Genomic DNA, 26,632 nt, shown 5'->3' with positions numbered 1-26,632 from the left:
AGCAGGGGGTGTGTCGAGAGAGAGAGCTGGGAGGTCAGGTGACAGAAGGGCTCCTGGTGTGGCTAGAGAGAGGAAGAGACGAGTACGTTTTTCGCGGGAAAGTGGAGCTGGATCCGGCTCAGCAGAGCAGCGTGAGAGGGACCAGGCTCCTGGCTCCAGGACTGGGAGCAAGAGCCGAGTGCAGTGGACCGGAGGAGTCAAGCCGACTAGAGAAGAGACGCAGGGTAAGGGGCACATGAGGTGCCGTGTTATGGACTAGGGGCTCAGCGGGTAAAACCGGAGACCGCCCGCTGACGCCAGAAGACGGAGCATTGTTTGGGCGGGGACGCCTGAAAAATCAACACCGGCCTCAGTGTGCATCTGCCTTGTGAGGAGCGAGAGTCAGATAAGTGAAAAAACTGTTGATTATAAACGGTTCGACTCTGCTACATCCAGTTAAACTGTGAACTGTCAGTGATAGACTTTTGCCTGCTTTTCCCTGGTCTTTCCCCCCATATTTTCCCCTGATACTCCCTGCGTAGAGATTGACCCTGTTATTATAAACTTCTCCTGTTTATTAACCCCGTATTGGCTGCTCTGTGTTTCTGTGTCGCTGCATCTAAAGTGCCCGTGTTACATACCCTTGATACAGCACATCTTGTTTTCCTTAACCTTTATACACAGTCAGGAGTTGGCTGACAGGGTCTATAATTATCATACTTGTCCTGTATCTGTCCACATGGACAATGTCCCAATATATCAACTCCAGGAAACTCCCTAAGTCTCCCATAACCTGAACTGTACCCAAAGTTGATGATAAGCAGAACACTATCTGTGTGAAAGGATGTTAACTGTATCATACATCATGAATATCCTGCAGATGTATTGACAAGCAATTGTTCTCTAATTTCTGTGTGCCAAAGATAGCATGTTACTTACATAATCTTCCATATTTTACAAAGTCCAACCCTCCTTGATTAAGGGTATACGATCTGATAGCATCCAATAATAAACAGGATTATTCTCTTGAGACAGTCTGTAGTGAGTGTCTTATATGAAGGCGTCAGTTGAAATAAGAGATCTCTATAACTAATCTATATATCTACCTGAGAAGAAGTAAGATCCCCTCTCGTCTTCAACAGTTGAAGGCCCTTCAGCGAGATCTATTTTATCTTTAACTTCGTCTGAGACTGAACAACAGGTTTACCTCTATCCCGAACAGAAACAAACCCCGGCCGGGTAAGTGAGTGGCTTTCACACTCTAAGTAAATTTTCTCTCCGGGAGAGGTGGGGTCGACCTAGGTCAGTCTCCGGGGATCTTGAACAGAAAATCCTCAGCTAGAAAATTTTTTTTTTTTTAATTAATTTTAATATATATAATTTCTAACTATTTCTAATTATCTTATAATTTCCAATATAAATATAATGTTACTATGTTACTAATATAGATATTATATTGTATTTTTGCATTCATTAACCATTCCACCCATTTCATATATACTACCTCTACCTCATTTACTTTAATACCCAATTATTGCTGCTTCCAACTTAACTAGCGGTCATACTAAGTATAACTGTGTTAAGTACATGCTATATAGCGAGAAGGTACGAGATATAAATGATTAGATGACGTGTGCCGAATGCATATGTAGCACACTGATTAGCGAATACTACAACGGAGCTATCACACGCATCTTGGGTAGCTGCGAGATCAGCGTGGAATCCGAGGGGTGGGGATTATGGGAGGAAGATAATACATTCTTTACATTGGTATACGCGAATATTAACAGTCATTGTTTTGTAGAACCAGATCTCATTTATGAGTATTGTGATATTGATCTAGCTGGAGTAATAAATAGAATCCAGGATTCACAGGATATAAAATTATTTTGCCCAGTAGCGCTAAAAAAATTTCAATAAGAATTGGAGTGTGAGAAGTGCTGTGGTGGAGAACGAGGATGTGTTAATGATTGAAGTGGTGATTAAGAGAAATAAATTATTGATAGACTGGAAAAGCATATGACGCGCCCCCTGGGCCTGTGCTGTGCAGGGGAACCTGGAACCGGGCCTGTTGTAGGATGCTGGGGGTTGTAGTCTCCGTGTGGCGGTGACCCGGTCCGTGCCCAGGGTGGTCAAACCAGTGGCAGTCTAAATGTTGTAATAAGTGTCCGACTACGCCACCCGTGGATTGCGGTCAGTGGGGACCGCCGCTGCGCTGCCGACCGCTGAGGCTGATGTTGGTTGCGCAGCTGAGTATGGGATAACTCCCCACGGGAGGAGTATTGCCTCAGGGCAGCTAATGTGAGAGATGATGGGAGTGATGGTGTGAGTGTCCCAGTGCTAATGGTACTGGAGCGGCAAGGAATCACAGAGACGTGAGGTGCAGTCCAGGGTCTTTACTGATGGTACAAGGCAGACCCTCCCGGGAGTACTGGCTAGTATAAGGGGCCTGGTCAGTCTGCGAGCAAGCCAGAGTCCCCCTGGCCAGGTGGAGTTGTAGGCCTCCCCGTTAATCTGCACTCTTCCTGGCTACCTTGCTGTCAGCGGTTACAAGTGGCCCACGTCCCTGAGTATACCGTGTGGTGCTCACCCGTATGGCTGGTGACTTGGGGCCTTCTGTTAGCCTCCGCTCCTGGATGGCGGTGCTGGTCCCTTCTTTGTGACTGAGCCTCCGGGCTTCTATGGCCAGAGGACCTGGAATCCCCTGCCGGCTGGTTTCTGCTGCTGGGTGTATCAGTCCCCACAGCCTCGGACTCCTGTGTCCGGTTTTAGTATCTTCATCCAGGGCGAGCTCTGCTCAGCTCCAGCCCCTGGACTTCAGCTACTGCTCCTCCAGAGCTCCTGATCTTACCTTCCCTGTGTCTGGAACTGAACTCTCTAATCCCGCCCCAGACCCAGTTTATAAGGGCAGATTCCTCCCCTCCCAGGTCTGGGCGGACCGTGTTGCATGTTTAGGGATCCTGACCAGAGAAACCTCCCACTTGCTCTCAGACATAATATCTCTATTACTGTGGCAACCAGACCCCTGGGGTGTCACATTCCCCCCTAGTAAATTTTAGTACTCCGGGACTAAACACATTTTTTTAAAGAAACATAAATACAAGGTATAACAATAATACAATAACATATTCACAAGAAACTTTAGTCTGTAGAGGTAACGGCGTTTCCGTGACCGGGTGTCCATATCACCCAAGGTGAAGTTTATGAAACAAAGGGGGTGTCCATGTCACCCAACAAGTCGAAGTCTTGGCACAGAATAGGGGACCTGTCCAAAGCAAACCCCTTGCGTTGTCCTTGGGCGTGGCTGCAAGGTTAGACTAACTACTTTGGGCCGCAAGGAGGCCACGCCAGACAGGTTTTCTCTTCCGCGGCCGTCTTCACAAGAGGCACCAAGGTGCAACTATCTACAAAACTGTTCCGGTTATCCAGTGTCCATAACCTGTTAGTCCAAATAAATCTGCAGGGTAACTGAGAAACATAATTAGTAACAGGCAACAAACATAAACCATAAACATTTTTCAATAAACAGTCAACTCTACAGTGCATTGGTTTAGATTCTCCAGCGAGCGGGCATCTGACCTCTAGTGACCCTAGTGGACCTACGGAGCTCACTAACTGGTTTTGCACTACAGGGTGTAGGAGGTGTTATGGGCAAGCTGGGCAGCTTTCTGAGCACTCTTTGGCCCACTAGGGGCACGGCAGGCTCACTACTAGCAGAGGGTTGATCCTCCTGTACTGCTGGTGTGGACTCTTCTGCCTCTTGGGCCGGCTGCTCTTCCAGCTCTACCGGTTCCTCTGTAGGCACTTGCGGGGCTGGCTGGAGGAAGGTGAGGACGGGTACCACGACAGCGCCGTTTACTTGTGTCCAAGACCGGGGGAAGTCTCCGAGTATGGTACTGACCATTTCTTCCCTTTCCTCTGCGGGTTGAGGGTTTTCTTGATCTTCTTCAGGGCTTTGCAGCTGCTCGGGACACTTCTTCAGGTGGTCTCTGGAGACAATGGCTGTGGTTTCTCCTCCATCCTTACTGATTACGCAGATTTTTGGGTTCTCATGGCTTGATGGCAGTACGGTGTACGGGTCCTTCTCCCACTGGTCGTCCAACTTGTGGAGCCGCCTCTTCCTCTTCAAGACCTGCTCTCCAGGTACCAGGGGAACAGCGGGAGCATACTGGTTATAAGCCTTCTCTTGCCTTTCTCTAGCTTGAGACAGACTTCGCTCGACGCTCTCCTGTACTTTCCGATACAGCTGCTGCCGTTCTGTATCCCAGTCTGCCTCTGGCGAGGTGTCCTCAGGCGTCAGGACTCCCATATCCAGGTCAATAGGCAGCTTACCAGGTCTTGCTCTCATTAGGTAAGCCGGGGTACAGTTGGTGGAACCTACAGGGATGTGGTTATACAGGTCCACCAGATCGGGCAGTTTCTCAGGCCACAGACTGCGTTCTTCCAGGGGCAATGTTTTTAGCAGATCTATCACCACCTGGTTCATCTTCTCGCAGAGTCCATTGGTTTGAGGGTGATAGGGCGTTGTTCTTATCTTCTTGCAGCCCTACAGGTTGCAGAACTCCTGGAAGACCTCCGCTTCGAAGGCTGGTCCTTGGTCTGTCAGCACTTGGTCCGGGTACCCGTGTGGACGGCAGAAGTGCTGCTGGAAGGCTCTAGCTGCTGTTTGAGCCGTTAAGTCCTTGACCGGGACCACCACCAGGAACCGGGAGTAATGATCTACGATTGTGAGGGCGTAGACATACCCACATCTGCTTGGAGCCAGTTTCACATGGTCCAGGGCTACCAGTTCCAGTGGCTGTCTGGTGATGATGGGCTGCAAGGGAGTCTTCTGGCTGGCACGGTCCTTTCTTCTCAGGTGGCACGGGCCACCGTCTCTGCACCACCTCTCGATGGCTCCTCTCATGCCTACCCAGTAGAACCGTTCACGCAACAAGAACTCCAGCTTCTTCCATCCGAAATGCCCTGCTCCGTTGTGGTATGCCTCCAGAACCATAGCCGCGTCTCGTCTTGGGACCACTATCTGCCAGGTCAACTCATGCGTTCGAGAGTTAACCATTCTCCGGCACAGCTTCTCCCTGTAGAGGAACAGCTTACTTTTCTCCTTCCACAGTTGCTTGGTCTCCTCCGGAGCGTCTGGGTCAAGACTGGCATCGGCTTGGGTCAGCATTTCCTTCACCAGACAGACTGCGGGATCACTGTCTTGAGTCTCCGCCCAGTTGTAGTGGGGCAAGGGATTGAAAGTCACGGAGCGCCTGTCCTTCACACGGTGGGAATACAGGGTAATCCCATGACGGTGGAACGCAGGGAGCTCAACTTCTTCCAGATCTTCTGGATCTTCCCCTACGTCCGGTAAGTTCGGCATTCTAGACAGGGCATCCGCGTTGGCATTTGAGCGTCCTGCCCGGTATTTGATGGTGAATTCAAAGTTGGACAGGCGGGCCATCCATCTCTGCTCCAGGGCACCGAGCTTTGCAGTGTCCAGGTGTGTCAACGGGTTGTTATCCGTGTACACGGTGAATTTGGAGGAGGCAAGGTAATGCTTGAAACGTTCGGTCACTGCCCACACTACTGCCAGGAACTCCAGCTTGAATGAGCTATAATTCTCAGGGTTCCTCTCCGTGGGCCGTAGCTTTCGGCTGGCGTAAGCGATTACCCGTTCTTTCCCCTGCTGGATCTGGGACAGTACGGCTCGTAGCCCGATGTTGCTTGCGTCCGTGTGGAGGATAAAGGGCTGGCTGTAGTCTGGATATGCCAGGATTTCATCCCCGTGAGGGCCATCTTCAGCTGGCAAAAGGACTCCTCTTCCAGCTTTTCCCACCTGAAGGGCGGCTTCTGGTTTTTGGCTTTCCGAGATTGACCTATCAGGAGGTCCTGCATGGGGGCTGCCATTTTGGTGAAACCGGGAATGAATCTTCGGTAGTAGCCTACCAACCCGAGGAACTGCCGCACTTCCTTTATGCTGGAGGGTCTTGGCCAGTCCTTAATTACGGTGATCTTATCAGGGTCGGGAGCCACTCCGTCAGCACTCACCACGTGTCCCAGATACTGCACCTTTGGTTTCAGGAGGTGACACTTGGAGGGTTTCACCTTTAGGCCGTAGTTTGCCAGAGCTTCAAACACTTCTGCCAGGTGTTTCAGGTGGTCCTCGTAGGTCTTGGAATAGACGATGACATCGTCCAGGTATAACAGGACCGTCTCGAAGTTCCGGTGTCCCAGACAGCATTCCATCAACCGTTGGAAGGTTCCTGGTGCGTTGCAGAGCCCGAACGGCATACAGTTAAATTCGCTGAGACCCATCGGGGTGGTGAATGCGGTCTTCTCCCGGTCCGCCTCTGCTACAGGAACCTGCCAGTACCCGCTAGTGAGATCCAAAGTAGAGAAGAAGTTAGCAGATTTTAATGCAGCTAAGGACTCTTCTATCCTTGGTAACGGGTACGCATCTTTGTGTGTGATACGGTTGACCTTCCTGTAGTCTACACACATTCTCATGGTGTTGTCTTTCTTTTTCACTAAGACTAGTGGAGCTGCCCAGGGGCTACAGCTGTCCCTGATTACCCCAGCCTCCTTCATGTCTCTAAGCATCCCCTTGGCGTGTTGGTAGTGTGCCGGGGGTACGGGTCGGTATCTCTCCTTTATGGGAGGATGGTCTCCCGTGGGGATGTGGTGTTCTACCCCCTTTACTCGCCCGAAGTCTAGCGGGTGTTTACTAAACACTCTCTCGTACTCTCGAACCACCCGATAGACTCCCTGTTTCTGGTGTGAGGGAGTGGAGTCAGTACCCAAATGCAGTTGCTGACACCAGTCCTCCATTGGTTTCTTAGAGCCGTTACCTTCCTCTGGTTGAGATGGAGGCAAGGGTTCCACGGCCTGTACAGAATTCTGGTTTATGGTGAACAATTTGGCTAGCGTGGCATACCGGGGCAGGTGTACTTCTCTCTCCCCGATATTTATGATGCGAACGGGCACCCTCCCATGGCGTACATCGACCACCCCCCGTGCTGTCAAAATGGTGGGCCTACTGTCTGAGTAGACGGGTTCTACCATTGCTTGGTAGTCTCTACCTCGTAGACCAATAGCTGCCCGGCACCAAATCATCATCTCACTTTTTGGGGGCATGGCAATAGGGAACGGGTCACACATTCTCACGCTACCTATCTCACCACCAGATAGTTCCACCTGTTGCCGCTTCATCAGTGCCCGGATCTCTTTTTGGAGCACACGCTGCTGGCCGGAACTGGCGTTCTTGGCAACCTGCTGTAAAATGAGAATCACCTCTGCAAGACAATTTTCAATCACATTAGTTCCCAAGGTTATTCTAGGGTGACTCTCATGACGGTCTATGTCCACTATAATCAGTCCTTGTGCCGCCAGTTCGACTTTACCGATCTTAATGGTCACCTCTTTGAATCCCACCTGCGGCACGGGCTGGCCATTGCTGGCGATGATACTCAGGTCGTCATCTGGGTAGCGGGTTATGTCCGAGTCATTCCAGTACTGTTTAAAGAGCACGTACGGGATGGTGGTCACCTGTGACCCAGTGTCTAGTAGGGCACTCATAGGAATGCCATCCAGTACCACAGGCAAGATTGGACGTCCCCCTACGTATTTATCACGCCAGTTTGATGGGCCTGATGGTCTTATGCCTGGGGGTTGGCCCTCTACCCCAGGTTGTGCCCGTTTAAATGACAGTACCTTGCTACATGTCCGGGTTGATTGCAGCGGCGGCAGATGGGTCGTCCGTCCTCGTTGTATCTGTCGCTGGGTCTTCCTCTGGCCGGTGGGGTCCTCCTCAGTCGGCGCCACGGGACGTCCTCCGGTCCGGATGCCAGCTGGATCTTTCCTGGAGAAGAGACCTGTAAAGACTGCACAGTTCTGGTTAGCGCGGCAACGCTCTTAGTCAGCTCTTGGACCTGATGGTGCAGGTCTGTAGCCGGCTCACTGTTTAAAGCCTGCGCATCAGCTCCCACAGGCCCTGCAGACAAGGGCGCCGTCTCCTGGTGGTAAGTGACAGCAGGGCGCCTGTGGGTCACAGCGCCACCTGGTGCCGGTTCTCGGAGCACCCGGATGGCTCTGTCCTTGAACTGTGCAAAGTCCAGGTCAGGGTCCTGTAAGGCCATTGCCCGCAACTGGGTTCGGTGGGCATTGCACAGTAGATCCTCAATAAATTGTTCAGTCAACAGCTTATCTTCATTTCCCACGCTGTCAGGGTCTGCCTGCTTAATGGCTCTCAGGGCCTCTTGTAGGTTTAGAGCATAGTCTCTTATACTCTCATGTGCCCGCTGTTTACACCCGTAAAATCTGAGCTTTATTTCGGCTGAGGTGCGGGTATCAAATGTGTCTTTCAGCCGGGCTAGTATTTCTCTGACAGTCCTCTTCCTCCCAGGTGGCCAGGACTTTACCTCCCTTTGGGCTGCCCCGATTAATTGGATGCTCACTTTTTGCTCTTCTGTGAGGGGGTACACCTGGAAGAGGCTATCCAGTCTTTCTCTAAAGTCATTTAGAGTATGTGACTCCCCTGAGTACTGGGGTAGCCAGGTTGCCCCCGGGATATAGGGCATGGTGAATGGCATGACTGCTGCAGCGGTTGCGCTGGCGGTGGCTGTGGCAGTGGAGCTCCCCTCGGTATCCGGCATCCTCCTCCCCCCTAGTGGACCGTGGCCTACCTTGCGATGCCCTTCTTCCGTAGGCCGCGGCTCCGCAGTCGATCGTCGGGGTTGAGGACCTGGCGTCGCGCTCCGATGACGTCAGCGTCGCTCTTCCTCCCTTCCAGGACCTTGCGCAGCGTCAGAGCGTGGGGCGGAGCTTCGGATCTCGCGCGCTTTCGGCGTCCACGCCCCTCTTCTTCCCGTGCGGCGTCCCGAAGATGGCGTCCGAAGGCGGGAAGCAGCTGCGGATGGCGGGAAGAAGGCAGAAGACGGCGGGAAACGGTCCAAGATGGCGTCTGATGGCGGGAATCGGCTCCGGATGGCGGGAAACGACTCCGGACGGCGGGAAACTTCACCACAGGTAAGTATAAAAGTCTCTTTTTCAGGCACGCAGTACCCGGTGGTTGCGGGCACGAAATCCTGCCGACTACGCCAAAGTTGACGCGCCCCCTGGGCCTGTGCTGTACAGGGGAACCCGGAATCAGGCCTGTTGTAGGATGCTGGGGGTTGTAGTCTCCGTGTGGCGGTGACCCGGTCCGTGCCCAGGGTGGTCAAACCAGTGGCAGTCTAAATGTTGTAATAAGTGTCCGACTACGCCACCCGTGGATTGCGGTCAGTGGGGACTGCCGCTGCGCTGCCGACCGCTGAGGCTGATGTTGGTTGCGCAGCTGAGTATGGGATAACTCCCCACGGGAGGAGTATTGCCTCAGGGCAGCTAATGTGAGAGATGATGGGAGTGATGGTGTGAGTGTCCCAGTGCTAATGGTACTGGAGCGGCAAGGAATCACAGAGACGTGAGGTGCAGTCCAGGGTCTTTACTGATGGTACAAGGCAGACCCTCCCGGGAGTACTGGCTAGTACAAGGGGCCTGGTCAGTCTGCGAGCAAGCCGGAGTCCCCCTGGCCAGGTGGAGTTGTAGGCCTCCCCGTTAATCTGCACTCTTCCTGGCTACCTTGCTGTCAGCGGTTACAAGTGGCCCACGTCCCTGAGTATACCGTGTGGTGCTCACCCGTATGGCTGGTGACTTGGGGCCTTCTGTTAGCCTCCGCTCCTGGATGGCGGTGCTGGTCCCTTCTTTGTGACTGAGCCTCCGGGCTTCTATGGCCAGAGGACCTGGAATCCCCTGCCGGCTGGCTTCTGCTGCTGGGTGTATCAGTCCCCACAGCCTCGGACTCCTGTGTCCGGTTTTAGTATCTTCGTCCAGGGCGAGCTCTGCTCAGCTCCAGCCCCTGGACTTCAGCTACTGCTCCTCCAGAGCTCCTGATCTTACTTTCCCTGTGTCTGGAACTGAACTCTCTAATCCCGCCCCAGACCCAGTTTATAAGGGCAGATTCCTCCCCTCCCAGGTCTGGGCGGACCGTGTTGCATGTTTAGGGATCCTGACCAGAGAAACCTCCCACTTGCTCTCAGACATAATATCTCTATTACTGTGGCAACCAGACCCCTGGGGTGTCACACATACATGACTTGTGAAAAGTGTTTGTGCTTGGTTACAGTAGTGAGAAAGCGAAAGCCTCGTCGTAGGGATACTGCTTGGTTTCTGGAGAAGGTACATTTGTACCCTGTGAATGCATACTGGTATAGAAGAAATAACGTTACATGTCATGTTTTTCCGTGCCATATTGTACCGCACCCCCACACTATAGGCAAGGAGTGGCAGTACATTGTAGAGAACAGATGGTATATGCCCGTGCGGCAGCATATTATTACTCATGATAATTATCTTGCTAATATTGCCACAGACTCAAGGATAGATGTAGGATACTTCTCTAGCGGGGACTCGGAACCAGATGTAGGAAGAATATATAGCAATTGTCTTTGGAACAGTTTTTTTTTATAGTACTCTACATTTATTAGTTTAGACGAATTTATCTCAGCATCAGAGCAGAGCAAAGAGTTGCAATTCAGCTAATTGCCTTTCAATCAGGGATAACCGATTCACGTAACAGACCAGTTGATTCAGCTGATTGTGTAGCAGAATACTGAAGATAGGGGTCACGACTTTTGACAGGTTCTGTTATGGGTGCTCGAATCTCCAGATCAAGGAATAAGGATCCGAGGTGCACCATGTGTGATCTGGTGAGAATGGAGCATGGCAGGGCAGCTGTAAAGGATGCAACAAGGATATTGAAAAGGGCTGGTATGCCAGCCAAGGGATATCTTGATGCTGAGAGATGGAAACTGTTCAGTCAGGAACATTCAGAATGGATTGATAAGCATGGGTACGGAGCGCAGGTTGCAGCCTGGCTGAGGACTAGTGAGAGACATCATCCCCTTTTAATTCCCGATGATGACGATGAAACTGATCAGGTAGTGATCAGAAGCAGATCTTATACGAGACAACCCCAGACACCCAGCCATGAACAAGGTCCAATTCAGGCTGCGCCCTCTGCTCCATCGGAAGATAGATCAGAGTCAAGTGTAAGTGTTGAGAAGGAAAAATCACTGTCCGAGGTTTCTACATCCCCAACAACCACACATAGTGCCAGCACTATACCATATATGAACGAGTCAACCAATCAGATTACTTTTCTACAATCTCCTTCCCCATCACTCATGATGTATCCGACCATACCATCACAGCTCCCACAACACTCACCTCATCACCTTTACGCATAACAACCTACCATGATGCCACCGTACCAGGGTTATCAGTATCCCTGTCTGTACCCAGCACTTCCAATCAGTCCTGGTACACCTTGGGGGCTCGTCAGGGGTACACCTGAGAATCCCCCAGCCTATGCTAAAGGAAATCATTACCCAGAGATCCCATCCGGATCTACTGACAGTTTCTCAACCCCAATAAAGACAAAACATAGTTCCCTTGAGAACAATACCTATCAACTCTCTTCCACGCATACTTTTACACCCAGTGCAGATACTGACCAATTATTCCACCTGCACATAACACCATCACCATCCATCCCTTCACGCAAGGTGGAAATTTTGAAATTAGAGGCAGGACAACAGGTAAAAACGGATACCACCACTTGGTATAAACCATGGTCTAAGTCAGAGCAATTGTCAATGGCAAATAGTTTTCCAGACATGTATAAAAATCCGATAGGATATTATAAGGCGGTGAAAGGGGTAGCTGAGAACTATGACGCTACGTGGAGTGATCTGGTACCGCTTTGTAATCTCAATGGTGGAGTACCGCTTGTTGAAAAAGTCAAACAAGTCCATGAAGGAGAAGGTATACGAGCGGTGCCAGATGACACTAAAACTCTAGACTCCGGAAAACAGTTTATTCTCCGGATGAATGCAGTTACTAAAACAATGGCAGAAAGCCTTATCTCCGGGCTGCCAGAGATATTCCAAGAACCTGAGGAAGCCGTAGACAAATTCCATGCTAGGTGCGTAGCTGTGTTTAAAGATCATGATTATAATTTGAATTATCCCAGGGAGTTAGGGTTCCTGAAAAATATGTTTATCATTGGTCTCAGAGAAGACCTCAGGGCAGAGGTGTTTAAGCTGCGCCCAGAATGCCTATATGCCCCTTTGGAGCAGTCAATATCCACATTCAGAGGATTAGAACAGGCCATAAATAAGAGAAAAGAAAAAAAGAAAGATAAGGTCACCCCAATCATAGTAAATATACACCCAGATGCCTTTCAGGACACTATTAAGGACGCAGTGAAGTCAGCCACTCGAACTAATTTGAGTGGAAGGGTAGAGAAAAAGAAAAAAGTAATGGACCCGGAGGATTGTAAACAAAAAGGTCTCAGTTTTGGGTGCGGTGAGAAGGGTCACATCAAAAGGAACTGTCCGCATAAACAAAGAGCAAGGACGGGCAAGGCTTATGTCACCATTGCAAACACCGGACCAGAGGAAGATTTTTCAGACTAGGAAATTGGCAGCCCCCGATTCAATTCTATGATAGTGGTTCCCCCACGGGAAAGTCCAATGGCAGTAACCCAACTAGAATTTCCCAATGGGAAACAAATTGAATGTTTGATCGACACAGGCGCGAGCTGTACTATTATAAGAAAAGAGGACATGCCACATGGATACACGACGGGGAGAGTTATTCAAGGAATAGGAGCTGGAGGTACAATAGACCCCCTAAAGGAAACTGAACCTGTAAATGTTAAGATAGCACATACTATTGACCTATGTACCCATCTACTTGTCTCAGATAAATATCCTAGAAATTTGATAGGTGCAGACATTCTCAATGCAATGAATGCAATCATTAAATTTGGAAAGAAAGGTGTTACCGTTGCAGGTCCATTATCTGAAACAACAATATCAACAATGATGTCAATAATTTAACTTGAGAAGGAGGTGGATACAAGTCTCGATGACGACATACAGGAGATGCTTGGTAAGGTATCAACCGCACTATGGGTACAGGAGAAAACAGTTGGACTGTTAAAAATAACTCCAGTGACAATTAGGTTGAAACCTGGTGTTGTACCGATACGTATGAGACAATATCCCCTGAGCAAGGAGCAAACAGAAGCAATTGCACAACAGGTGAATAAATACCTAGAAAAAGGTTTAATCAAGGAATGTAGATTCCCTTTTAATTTTCCGCTATTTCCAGTGAAAAAGAAGTAAATCACAGACCAGCCGGTAGGTTACCGTATGGTCCATGATTTGAGAGAGATTAATAAATTAATGGTCGTAGACACTCCCATAGTACCAAATCCACATACCCTATTGAATCAAATTCCATCTAATGCAAAATTTTTCACAGTGATTGATCTTAGTAATGCCTTCTTCTCAGTGCCAATAGATGATGAGAGCCAGCTGCTGTTTGCCTTCACTCATGGAGGAAAGCAGTATTGCTGGACCCGGTTGCCTCAGGGGGAGCAACTTCTCCTTCCGTGTTCTCGGAGGCAATGGCAGGGGTACTTCTCTCTTGGCATCCTGAGAATCAAGACATTCAACTACTTCAGTATGTGGATGATTTACTGTTGTGTACCCCAAGTAAGGATGTATGTGTGAAGGAGACATTGTCTTTGCTAATCTTTTTGTACCACGAAGGTTGCAAGGTGTCCAAGGAAAAACTGCAGATTGCAAAAGAAAGAGTAGTATTCTTAGGACAGTGTATCTGTGTCACCCTACCTGGATGCCACAAGTGTAATAAAGCTGTGTCTGAGAGCAAGGGGGAGGTTCTCTGGTTAGGGGAACATTAGCATGCAATGCCTCCTGTCTCAGGCCAGTAGGGGGAGCAGGCTGCCCCTATAAAAGCTGGTACTGGGGACAGGGTTAGGGAGAACTGGAAAGCCTGTCTCAGCTTTGAGACGTGTCCCAGAGTGGAGCAGGGACAGAAAGTTGATTGCACCTAAGAGGAAGTGTGGCAGTAGGAGAGAGCCACAAGCCAGAGACAAGAGGCGAAGAGAGCCTGTCTTGGCAGAGAAAGACTTAGCTTTACCAGACTTTGGTGTCTGAGGCTGGAAGGATTCCACATCCCCCAGCAGAGAACCAGTCCGCAAGGGACTGTACATTCCTTGGCCTAAGAAGCCTGGAGGCCCTGCCACAACCGAAGGGACCAGTAAAGCCGTACAAGGCTGGGAGCAGAAAGGAACCCACGTCGCAGGCCATACAGGCGAGAATACACGGAAAGCTCGGAAACGTGGGCTGTTACCCTATCAGGAGGAGATAGCCAGAAGGAGCGCAGAAAGCACGGTAGGCCTACACCCTCACCCTGACCAGGGCCAATTTCCCCGTTGCTCTCAGACATCCAGGTCCCCTCCTAGCTGGGACTGTTTGTGGGTCAGTTTACCTGTTTAGTAAAGACCCTGGACTGCAACCTGTTGTCTGTGTGCTCCTTGCTCCTCCAGCACTACCATCACTCCCACCATCCACTATACTGCCCTGGGGCCGCACTCTTCCCGTGGGGAGTCACACTACCCTAGCTGCACACCTCATCAGCCCCAGCGGTCTGCAAGCAGCGGCGGTTCCTAATAACCGCAATCCACGGGTGGTGTAGTCGGACATAATCAATATAACGAACTACCATTGGCCTGACCACCCTGAGCCACGGAACCGGGTTGCCACTACTACTCCCATCGCTCCCTATTGCCCGGATCCGAGTGCCCCACGGCCCAGGGGGCGAGTCATATCTCCTTCCAACTAAAACATATCACACCAGAAAGAAAGAAGGCAATCAGCCAGGCTGTAGAACCAACAACTTTGAGTGCCCTAAGAACATTCCTAGGGCTGGTTAGCTACTGTAGAGAGTGGATTCCTTCTGCATCTGCCATGATGCAGCCCCTATTTGACGTGCTTTCTGCATGCAATAAGGGTCAGCTTTATTTGCTGACCCTAGAAGCAAAACAGGGGTTTCAAATGCTCAAGGACGCCATTCTCTCACTAGGAATCCCCAACTACAGCTTACCATTTTTCCTTTTCTGTCATGAATCAGGGGGGCATGCTAAAGGTGTGCTCACTCAAAAACATGGAGGTAGATGTAAAGATGTGCGGTTGTGGATTTTAATAATCACCTAGGCAGGTTATCGATGCAATTAGTTTTATTCCTTCCGAACACGTGAACAGCAATTCCAGGTAAATGTCCAACAGGCAATTCTCTTAGTCCAGTCCAGTTTCCAACCTGGGATCAGTAGTTCCACTGCCCCGTACCAGGTGATACCCACTGTCCCCCAACTTTTGGTTGGCCCACAGCTTTTGGTATCTCCCGCCGGTATTTTGGCAGTCACAGCATATGCTCCTTCGGATGATGGATATCACGACCGCAGCCCGTGATACCACCCAGCTCTCCGTCCGACCAGCAATCATGTTCTCTTTCTCCTGCACAGGGTTCAGCCCCCTGAATTGGCAGAAGAGCTCACACCTCCCTCCCCCAGCTAATTGTACCTTAGTGGAGATATTTTCTCAGGTGGACCCATCCCCTGGGTTAGCATGTGAGACTACCTGTGGTGACGGAGAGAACAATGGCCCAAGGTCTGGGAGATAAGGTCAGTGAATGGAATAGATACCTGAGGTTGAACTGATGAGCAAACAAATCACTAACAAAACACAGCAAGCAAATTTCTAACAAAACACAAAATTAAGATTGATGAAAAAAGGTTGCTCAGTGCTGGAAAAGTATTTAGAAAATGGCCAGGTCCTCACACTCCTCCCCCACTTTTCCAGCACGGCCAGCGCTGGTCTCCATTTCCTGGGATTGACTATCCACCTTCTTCTGGCGGCAATTACCGGGGTTCAGGGCTTCCTCAGTTTGTCTTGATAGGCCATCAGCGTTGCCATGGTCTCTCCCCTTTTTGTGAGAAATGGTAAAGTTAAATGGTTGCAATGCCAGGCTCCATCGTAATAATCGCCCATTCTCCCCCGCCACCCGATGCAGCCAGGTCAGTGGATTGTGATCCGTTACTATGGTGAATTCCCTCCCATACACATAGGGTAATAGTTTTTTCAGTGCCCAGACAATAGCCAAGCATTCCTTTTCTATGGTGGCATATGCTTTCTCTCGGTCTAACAGTTTCCTTGAAAGATATACCACTGGGTGTTCCTGCCCTGTGCCATCCACCTGACTAAGGACAACGCCCAACCCACTGTCCGAGGCATCAGTCTGCACCAGGAACCTCTTGGTGTAATCGGCTGCAGCCAGCACGGGGGCCCCCGCCAGGGCTTGCTTCAGCTGCACAAAAGCCTGTTCACATGGTTCAGTCCATTCTATCTGTCTTCGGAATTTCTTTGTCGTCAGGTCAGTCAGGGGCTTTGCTATAGTACTGTACCCTGCAATGAATTTTCGGTAATACCCGGTGGTACCCAAGAAGGCTTGCACTTGCTTTTGGTTGCGTGGTCGGGTCCACTGAGTTATTGCTTCCACTTTGGCTGGGTCAGGCTTTATCATACCACCCCCTACTCGATGTCCTAGGTACTGGACCTCAGCCATCCCCATTTGGCACTTGTCTGCCCGGATGGTTAACCCAGCCTGCTGAATGCGCTGGAGTATCTCCCTCACATGCTGCAGGTGCTCCTCCCAGGTCTTACTGAATATGGCAATATCATCCAGATAAGCCTGGGAAAACTCCTGACAGCCTGCAAGCATGACATCCACCATTCGTTGAAAGGTAGCTGGTGCATTCTTCATCCCAAATGGCATGACCGTAAATTGGAACAGACCAAAAGGAGTGAGGAAAGCTGAACGCTCCTGGGCATCTGGTGACAAAGGGATCTGCCAGTATCCTTTACTGAGATCTAAGGTGGACACAAATGTTGCTCCCCCCATTTGGTCTAACAGATCATCTATTCGGGGCATGGGGTAGGCATCAGTGATGGTTATCTCGTTCAGCCTCCTGTAGTCTACGCAGAACCTTGTGCTCTGGTCCTTTTTTGGAACAAGGACTGCGCTGGCCGCCCAGGGACTGCACGAGGGAACCACCACTCCCAACTCTAACATTTCTTCCACTTCCCTCCGAATCATCTGCTGAACCTCGGGTGCCACTCGGTACAGCGGCTGTCGAATCGGCCTTGCTGTCCCAGTGTCCACTCGATGCTCAGTCAGAGTGGTCCGGCCAGGCTGGTTAGAGAAGAGCCCACCATACTGGTCTAATAACTCCCGTAGTTGGCTGGATTGGGCAGGGGAGAGATGATCCCCTAAGGTGACTTGCTCCACCCCTCCCTTTTCTTTGGTGTGCTGTAATAAGTCCAGCAGGGGATCAGGTTCTGAGGCATCTGGAGGAGGACAGCATATAGCTACCGCACATGTATCTCTGGCCTGGTACGCTTTTAATCGGTTAACATGAATAACCTTGGTTTGGGTGTGGTGTGTGTCGAATGCTACCCGATAGGTGACTGCACCCTTTTTGTCGACTATGGTATAAGGACCCTCCCAGTTGGCCTGTAACTTGTCATGGTGGACAGGAGATAGTACCAGCACTTGCTGGCCTACTGTGAATTCTCGGGGCTGGGTGCCCCTATCATAGTAGGCTTTCTGTTGCCCTTGTACCTCCCCTAGATGTACCCGTGCAAGACGCCCAAGGTGTTGTATCCTCTCTCGCAACTGCCTCACATAGCGGAGCACTGGCACCCCCCCAGAATCTGATCGGTCTTCCCAGTGTTCTCGCACCAAGTCTAGCGGGCCCCGAGGCTGCCTGCCATATAATAGTTCAAATGGTGAAAAACCGGTAGAAGCCTGTGGCACCTCTCTGTAGGCAAACAGAAGCTGGGGCAGAGCTTCTTCCCAGTCCCCCCCCTCTGCCTCTAAGTATGCGCAGATCAACCATTTCAGGGTCCCATTGAACCGCTCACAGAGTCCATTTGTTTGTGGGTGGTATGCAGAGGTGAACACTGGTCGGACCCCGGACCGACTCCACAGGGTACGCAATACCTCACCCGTGAATTGGGCTCCCTGATCCGAAACAACCTCCTTCGGGAAACCCACCCTGCTAAATATTTCAACTAATGCGTGGGCCACCCTTTTTGCATCTAGTCCTCGGAGAGCTACCGCCTCAGGGTATCGGGTGGCATAATCTACAACCGTTAATATATATCTCTTCCCTGAGCGACTGGGTCGAGGCAGGGGACCTATCAAATCCACCCCTACCCGTTGAAAAGGTTCTGCTATTAATGGCATGGGTTGTAAAGGAGCTCTGCGCGAGGGGCCTCCCACTCTTTGACAAGTCTCACAGGAGTTTACAAACTTTTTTACTTCAAGGGTCACCCCGGGCCAGAAGAACCTGCTCATAACCCGGCGTTGGGTCTTCCTCACTCCCAAGTGTCCCCCTAATGGACCTTCGTGGGCTAAGGACAGAATCTCCCTTCTGTATTTCTCCGGCACCACCAACTGCTTGTTATCTCGCCCCACTGTGTCTCGTGTCACCCGATACATCAACCCCCTTTCCCATATAATGCGGACCCCCTCTTCGGACCCTTCGGCAGCCGCTGCACTCCTCAATCCTGCTAGGGATGAATCTCCCTGTAACTCCTCCCTGATGTCATTTACCTCCCCCAGGTCACATTCTGTCATGCTAACAGGCGTTGTATTTTGTGCATTACTCACCACTGGCGGGGGGGTTGTCAGCCTGTCGAGATCACTCTTTTCCCTCTCGGCTGATGCAGTGTGAACTGGTCCTTGACTTCGGGTTACAACATTGGCCCAGTGGCAAACCAAACCTGCTCCTAGGTTGTTTCCCAGCAACACATCTACTGGTAGATGCCGAACTACTCCTACATCCACTATTCCATGACTGTGACCCCAGTCTAAATGTAGTCGGGCCCTTCGAATGTTCAGAGATTCTCCCCCAGCTACGTGGACTAACATCCGGCTGGTGGGAACAATACATTGGTCCGGTATTAGATGGTCTTTTATCAATGTGACTGAGGCTCCGGAGTCACGGAGCCCCACAGCCTCCACACCCTCTACCCAGACCGGCTGCAGATGCTGGTTCAAGGACACGGAGGTGTCCCATCTAGTCCGAGACACTTGTCCTTGTACCACATGGGCCTCTTCCTCTTCTGGTCGGGGTAGTGGAATCCGCTCTCCCTCAGTATTCCAGCCCCATTGCTGTACAGTGTTCACTTGTTGGGGATGTGGATGATGTGCGCTAGAACGTTCCCGGCATTCCCTGGCAAAGTGTCCCATGCGTCCACAGTTATGGCAACTTAACCCTCGTCGCCCTGACGTGAGACGTACTTGGGGGCTTGAGAAACCTCCCCCTCTTTGTGAAGTACAAAATCCCCGCAGTGCCTCCTCTCGGTGGTCCATGGGTGTCACTGGCCTCCGTGTAAGCCCTGGTTCCCGACTCACTGGGGCTGTACTTCCACGTTGCCCTGGTCGATTAGAAGACCAATCATCAGCCAATCTGGCAGCCTCATCCAGGCTGAGTGTTTTTCTATCTGCCACCCATTCCTTTAAATTACCTGGGAGCTTTGACATAAATTGTTCCAGCATGACTATGTCCATTACATGTTCTGCTTACCGAGCCCCCAGTCCTTCTATCCACCGAGTGCATGCCGTACGTAGCGTGTTGGCAAACTCCCGATGTGTGTGTGCAGTGGGCTTGTCAGTCTCCCGAAACTTCCTCCGGTAGGTTTCCGGCGTGACGGCATACCTCTCTAGCAATGCACTGCGAATGGTGGAGTAACATCTCTGATCCACCGAAGACAAGTTATTAAAAGCTTCTCTAGCTTTTCCGGTCAGGCCAACACTCAAATATCTGGGCCAGTCACTGACTGACACCTCATGCAGCAGGCACAGGTTCTCAAATAACCGGAGATGTTCATCAATATCTGAGGTGTCCTCATTAAACTGTGGTATATCTCGGTACCTTAAAGATGTAGGCCCCTCTCTCCTGTTATCCATTGTCCTCTGTGTTGGGGCGTGTGGGGGTATCGCTACATGCACACCCAGATATTTGCTTAGCACTGCCGCCCGCTCCATCTCCGTGGCCCGCTCTCCTAGTGCGCCCAGCATCCTCCCCAACTCCGTTGATTGATCCTCTGCCATCTGGATGACAGTCCTGGGCTGTGGTGCCTCCAGGGAGATGCCCTCCTCCACGTCTGAACTGACCTCCTCCTGTGGTTGTTCACGGTCCCAATCGTCCAAGCGTTGTATTAGGGTCGCACGGTTATCCTCTGGCATCCACTCTAGCTCTCTCCCAGAGCAAAGGGTTCTCAGCTCCTCCTTTTTTAGTCTCTTGTAGATGGAGTCTGCCATCTCTTCTGCCAAGTCACCACTCAGTAACTTTCCCTGGTATGCTGTCCAGAGATAGGTGATCCCACCGCTGCCACCACTTGTAAAGATGTGCGGTTGTGGATTTTAATAATCACCTAGGCAGGTTATCGATGCAATTAGTTTTATTCCTTCCGAACACGTGAACAGCAATTCCAGGTAAATGTCCAACAGGCAATTCTCTTAGTCCTTGAGTTTCCAACCTGGGATCAGTAGTTCCACTGCCCCGTACCAGGTGATACCCACTGTCCCCCAACTTTTGGTTGGCCCACAGCTTTTGGTATCTCCCGCCGGTATTTTGGCAGTCACAGCATATGCTCCTTCGGATGATGGATATCACGACCGCAGCCCGTGATACCACCCAGCTCTCCGTCCGACCAGCAATCATGTTCTCTTTCTCCTGCACAGGGTTCAGCCCCCTGAATTGGCAGAAGAGCTCACACCTCCCTCCCCCAGCTAATTGTACCTTAGTGGAGATATTTTCTCAGGTGGACCCATCCCCTGGGTTAGCATGTGAGACTACCTGTGGTGACGGAGAGAACAATGGCCCAAGGTCTGGGAGATAAGGTCAGTGAATGGAATAGATACCTGAGGTTGAACTGATGAGCAAACAAATCACTAACAAAACACAGCAAGCAAATTTCTAACAAAACACAAAATTAAGATTGATGAAAAAAGGTTGCTCAGTGCTGGAAAAGTATTTAGAAAATGGCCAGGTCCTCACAGTAGACATCGTCCTCTAGGATACTACTCAGCCCAGCTCGATGTTGTTGCAAAGGGGGCACCCTCATGTATCAGAGCGGTAGCCGCCTGTGCCATGCTGAAGGAGAAGGTGGCAGATCTAGTGCTGGACAATGCACTAGAATTACAAGCTCCCCACTCGGTGCAGGAGCTTCTGCTCCAGGCCAGGACAAAACACCTGTCCATGAGCAGATTGACAAAGTACGAAGTGGCATTATTGACTCCCCCAAATGTTACTATCAGGAGGTGTACAATTCTCAATCCTGCCACACTAATACCCGAGACAACTGATGATGAGACATTACACTCTGAGCATAATTGCTTTGAGTTAATGGACGCGGAAACTAAACCATTGGCCAATGTACAAGAAACACCAATTTCCGAGGCTGACTTAGAACTATATGTAGATGGCTCCCGATTTTACCAAGATGGGATGCCCCATACAGGTTATGCGATAGTCAACCAAAATGAGGTATTGAAAAGTGAAGCACTGCCTCCTAGAATGTCTGCCCCGGAAGCTGAACTCAAAGCACTCGCTGAAGCGTGTATAATAGCAGAACATAGAGTGGCGAATGTCTTTACTGACAGTCGCTACGCATCTGGCATTTGCCATGATTATGGTCCCATATGAAAAAGCAGAAAGTTTATTGGTTCTTCTGGTAAACCCATAAAGAATGCAGAAGCAGTAGCTCAACTCCTCAGAGCATTGGAGTTGCCAAAACAAGTGTCTATTGTAAAGGTACAAGCTCACACCAAAGAGTGCACAAAGGAGGCAGAGGGAAACAGGAGGACGGACGCAGCTGCAAAAGCTGCAGCCCTGTTACCCATCCCAGTAGAAATATACACTGTACAAGTGTCTGGGAGTGTGGATTTGGATCTCTTGCAGAGCCTACAGGATCAGGCCACTGCACCAGAAAAAGAAGAATGGACAAAACGCTCAGTTGAACAGGGAAAGGATGGACTGTGGAGAGCAGATAGTAAATACTGTCTGCCGAGATCCCTGTACTCTATGATGTGCACTCTTTCTCATGGACCAACCCATCAGTCCAAGGATGCAATGATAAGTCCGGTAAAAATCTATTGGGTAGCACCAGGATTCCATTATGCTGCTGTTAAATTCATACAGGGATGCATAATCTGTGCATGTCATAATGTGGGAAAAACGGTGAAGGTGCCACCAAAGTGCACAGCGAGACCATTGTACCCATTTCAGCGACTCCAGATAGATTTATACAGCTTCCAAGGGTCGGCACCTACGAGTATGTACTTGTCTGCATTGATTTGTTTCAACATGGCCTGAAGCCTGGCCGGTTGCAAAAGCTAATGCTAAAACAGTAGCTAAGAAATTACTCTCAGAAGTAGTGTGCAGATATGGAGTTCCTGAGGTAATCGAGAGTGACAGGGGCAGCCATTTCACTTCTCAAGTCTGTCAGGAAATCTTGGATGCTTTAGGGATTCAACAGTCCTTCCACACTCCCTACCACCCACAAAGCAGTGGTAGGGTGGAAAGGCTGAATGGTACACTCAAATCAAAGATACAAAAGGCAATGGCAGAAACACGAAAGCCTTGGACTGAGTATCTCCCTATAGCATTATACTCTGTCAGTTTAACCCCAAGTAAAAAAACTAGTCTCAGTCCATATGAGATATTGTTTGGGGGAGCGCCAAAGACCGGACTTTATTTTCCCCAACAATTACAGGCCTTACACTCAAATATGACATCATATGTAGGAGCTTTGCAAACTGTGTTACAACAGATTCATAACCGTGTTTTCAGTTCCATTCCAGATCCCTCCTCTTTGCAAGGCACGCACAGCCTCAAACCCGGGGACTGGGTGACGATATGGAAGCACATAAGGAAGATCTTGGATCCACGATTTGAAGGACCTTACCAAATCCAATTAACAACACCTACACCAGTAAAGGTGGAGGGAAAACCCACCTGGATCCACTCTTCACACTGCAAGAAGTTCCACAAGAACTAAAGACAAAAGGATGGGCTTTGGGAAGTATTACCTTCTCTATTTGTCTATATTACTCATGTCATTCCAAAGAAAAAGGGGTGATAAGATACTAATGGAGTGGAATAATGAACAGACAAAGCAGTGGAGTAATAAGTTCGTAAAATATCATGACTATATAGCTCATGTTAGAAATCTTTCACATTTCTGGATTTGCACTCATGCTCCCATAGCGGCAAAAACTATGCCCTATTTTGTAACCCCCATCCCTGAAGATGAGATACTTAGGGAAAGATGTTGGGACATGTATGCATTCATTTACCCTCCCAAGAGAGTAAAACTTCAGCAGCTCTGCCAATCACGGGATGGACAAAACAGCCTTGGTTTCAAGTCAATTTGACCAAGCCTCAAGCTAACAAGGGTAAAAATAAAAACAATATGTATGAATTTGGGGAATTTGATGGTGCCTGGATAAACAAGGAAAGTAATAAACATTATTTAGGAAAAATACCTGATCAACAATTGAAGCTTAGTTTCGCAGCCAAACATCTTGTCCCTTATGATCCTAGTAAAGGTGGTCAACAATGTAAACCAACTTGCCTGGAAAGGTATATCCATAAAAATTGGACAAAAGAACACCTTTTCGCTTTAGGAGACACCCACCAATGTACAGAAAAGGGAGCAATACATGTAGATGAAGAAACAAGGGAAGGCCAACTGGGAGATGGGGCATCCAAAATGTCAATAAGTATTAACACCCAACCTCAATGTTTGCTGCTCCAATACTATAGATCAGTCACTACCGACCTAGACGATTCTTGGTGTTTGTACCCTCAAACAGTACGCCTAGTTACTATTGTCATGGCATTCCTGAATGAGTTTCAATTTCAGTTACCAAAGGGTGTCTATATAGTATGTGGGGATAAGGCCTATAGATGAATACCCAAAGGTGCAGAGGGCACCTGTACATTGGCTAGACTAGAACCCGCCACATGGGTTTGGGAAGACAGGGATTTCCCTTATAAGAATGTGCCCAGCCATATGCTTGCCAAAAGGAGTATAACTCCCCCCCCCAAGAAAACATCTCATGGGAACTCCCTGGTATCTCAAGGCAGGAATGGTGTTAACTGGTCCCTTAGGGGTAACCTTTGGCACAATGAAAAATGCCCAGATGATAGAAGAGTTGGGAGACATTTTTGATAATGTAACCGATTATTTATTTGATGCACTTAACATTGAGTCTGCTTACATGAAACAACTGATGATGATCGCTAATCAGCACTCAATGGTACTAGACTATCTCACTGCCTCACAGGGAGGTTTTTGTCAGGTGGTCGGTCCAGCATGTTGCCATTTCTTAGATCCCACTGGTTTAATGCAAGTTACACATGATATAGAGCAGACCCAACGGATTAAGGAAGGTGTACGAAAAGCAAATGCATTGGATGATTTACCACTACCCGAATGGCTTTCTTGGATGAATCCTTTAAATCTGTTTAAGGGAATAGGCGGTTGGATAAGTGGTATCATACATGTCTTGATCCAGACAGTGTTTATAATAGTGGTAATTGCAATAATCCTAAGGCTTTTTGCAATAATTATAAAGAAAATTCTTGCTTCTAATTATAAGTGTTTTCCAGGTAAAACCCGAAATAAAATTGACACAGACACTGAAGTGAAACGAACCCAAGTGATGACTACAATAATCACCGCAGTACAGCGGGAATGCATCTTCTGCAATAAGATGACTGCAGCGGACCTATCAGATTGTATGTTCTGCGGAAAACCATTGGTCTGAAGTCAACCTTGGTAGCAGAGGATGGGACCTAACAGATGATGAACTTCCTGCAACTATCTAGTCACGGATACTGGATCCTATACCCTATAGTTATTATGTAATATATATATATGTATTCTCAATTATCTCATATGCTTCTGCACACACATATAAAATAATCCCTCCATACATATAGCAATGATTACTTAGTAAACTTATAGGGAAAGTAAGGGACAGTAGGCCTGATAACAAGTTAACCTGAATGGATGCGCAGCAGGACTGGCATCCCACTGCATACGTAGGGTTAGCTCCGTGATGCTGTGAAGTAGGGTTAACTTGCAGGCCTAGGGAACAGGTAGGGACATGAGGGACAGACAGTTAGACAAGATGATAGAAAGAGGGGAATTGTTAAAATAATGCTTCAGTTTTGACATCACCTTTAAGAAATCTTGTTTTTCTGTTGTTTACCCTTGATACAGCACATCTTGTTTTCCTTAACCTTTATACACAGTCAGGAGTTGGCTGACAGGGTCTATAATTATCATACTTGTCCTGTATCTGTCCACATGGACAATGTCCCAATATATCAACTCCAGGAAACTCCCTAAGTCTCCCATAACCTGAACTGTACCCAAAGTTGATGATAAGCAGAACACTATCTGTGTGAAAGGATGTTAACTGTATCATACATCATGAATATCCTGCAGATGTATTGACAAGCAATTGTTCTCTAATTTCTGTGTGAAAGCATGTTACTTACATAATCTTCCATATTTTACAAAGTCCAACCCTCCTTGATTAAGGGTATACAATCTGATAGTATCCAATAATAAACAGGATTATTCTCTTGAGACAGTCTGTAGTGAGTGTCTTATTTGAAGGCGTCAGTTGAAATAAGAGATCTCTATAACTAATCTATATATCTACCTGAGAAGAAGTAAGATCCCCTCTCGTCTTCAACAAGAGCTATCTGAGAGATAGCGGATTAGACGGGAGTGGACCAAGTGTTCCAGGAGTTTAAAGATGAAGGGAAGATTAGAGACCGGTCTGTAGTTTTAAGTGCAGTTCTGGTCCAGGGATAAAGTAAAGGGGTTATGATGGCATGTTTAAATGAGGAGGGAAAGATACCCGAAGAAAGAGAGAGGTTAAATATTTTAGTCAGGTGAGTGGTAACCACCGGTGATAGAGACTGCGGGAGGAATGAAGGAATGGGGTCACTGTTGCAGGTTGTAGGTCGAGAAGAAATGAGGACCTGGTTAACTTCTTCTTCTGTAACAGGCTCAAAGATGGCAAGTGAGCTTGAAGTGTGGCAGGGAAGGGGATCCAGGCACTGAGGAGATTGGGCTGAGATGTCCTGATGGATGTGGTTGATTTTCTCTAGGAAATAAGTGGCCAAATCCTCACCGCTGAGGTTGGTAATGGGGGCCTATGCTTTAGGGCTCAGGAGGGAGTTTAAAGTTTCAAAAAGTCGTTTTGGATTGTTGGATAGTGAAGTGATGAGGGTTGTGAAGAAGGATTGTTTGGCCAGATGAAGGGCAGAGTTATATGTTTTGAGCATGAATTTATAGTGGATGAAATTTTCTGCTAAAAGAGATTTTCTCCACTGACGCTCAGCACATCTTGAGCAACACTGAAAAAAACGTGTTTGCATCGTGTGCCAGGGCTGCCGTTGTCTGTGTCGGGTCTTTCTGCATTTAGAAGGTGCTGCTTCATCTAGGACGCTCTTCAGTGTATTATTGTAGTGTGACAATGCTAAGTGTGGACAGGAGAGGGAGAAGATGGGGGCTAAAGATGTGTGGAGATTGTCCATAAGCTGCTGGGTATTAATGGTACATGTGTTCCTAGAAGTCTGGTAAGTGGGGGTGTCCCGGGTGAGGAG

General features: G+C 49.1%; 1 long non-coding RNA gene across 3 annotated transcripts; it reads left to right on the top strand.

The window, feature by feature from the left end:
* Window positions 1-594: 594 nt before the first annotated feature.
* On the top strand, window positions 595-25,709 carry LOC141154091 (uncharacterized). 3 transcript variants are annotated; one of them, XR_012247395.1, is made up of 4 exons: window positions 595-1,218; window positions 15,395-15,553; window positions 20,683-20,841; window positions 22,804-25,709. It is a non-coding gene; the product is annotated as an uncharacterized lncRNA (long non-coding RNA). The 3 variants fall into 3 exon arrangements; XR_012247393.1 differs by having other exon boundaries at window positions 596-1,218; window positions 22,793-25,709; XR_012247394.1 differs by lacking the exon at window positions 15,395-15,553 and having other exon boundaries at window positions 596-1,218; window positions 22,793-25,709.
* The last annotated feature ends 923 nt before the right edge of the window (window positions 25,710-26,632 follow it).

This window comes from Phyllobates terribilis, unplaced genomic scaffold, assembly GCF_046119375.1.
Source record: "Phyllobates terribilis strain yellow unplaced genomic scaffold, ASM4611937v1 Scaffold_7__3_contigs__length_470593459, whole genome shotgun sequence".
In the NCBI taxonomy this organism is placed as follows: Eukaryota; Metazoa; Chordata; class Amphibia; order Anura; family Dendrobatidae; genus Phyllobates; species Phyllobates terribilis.
This window is presented reverse-complemented; position numbering and strand designations above follow the sequence as displayed.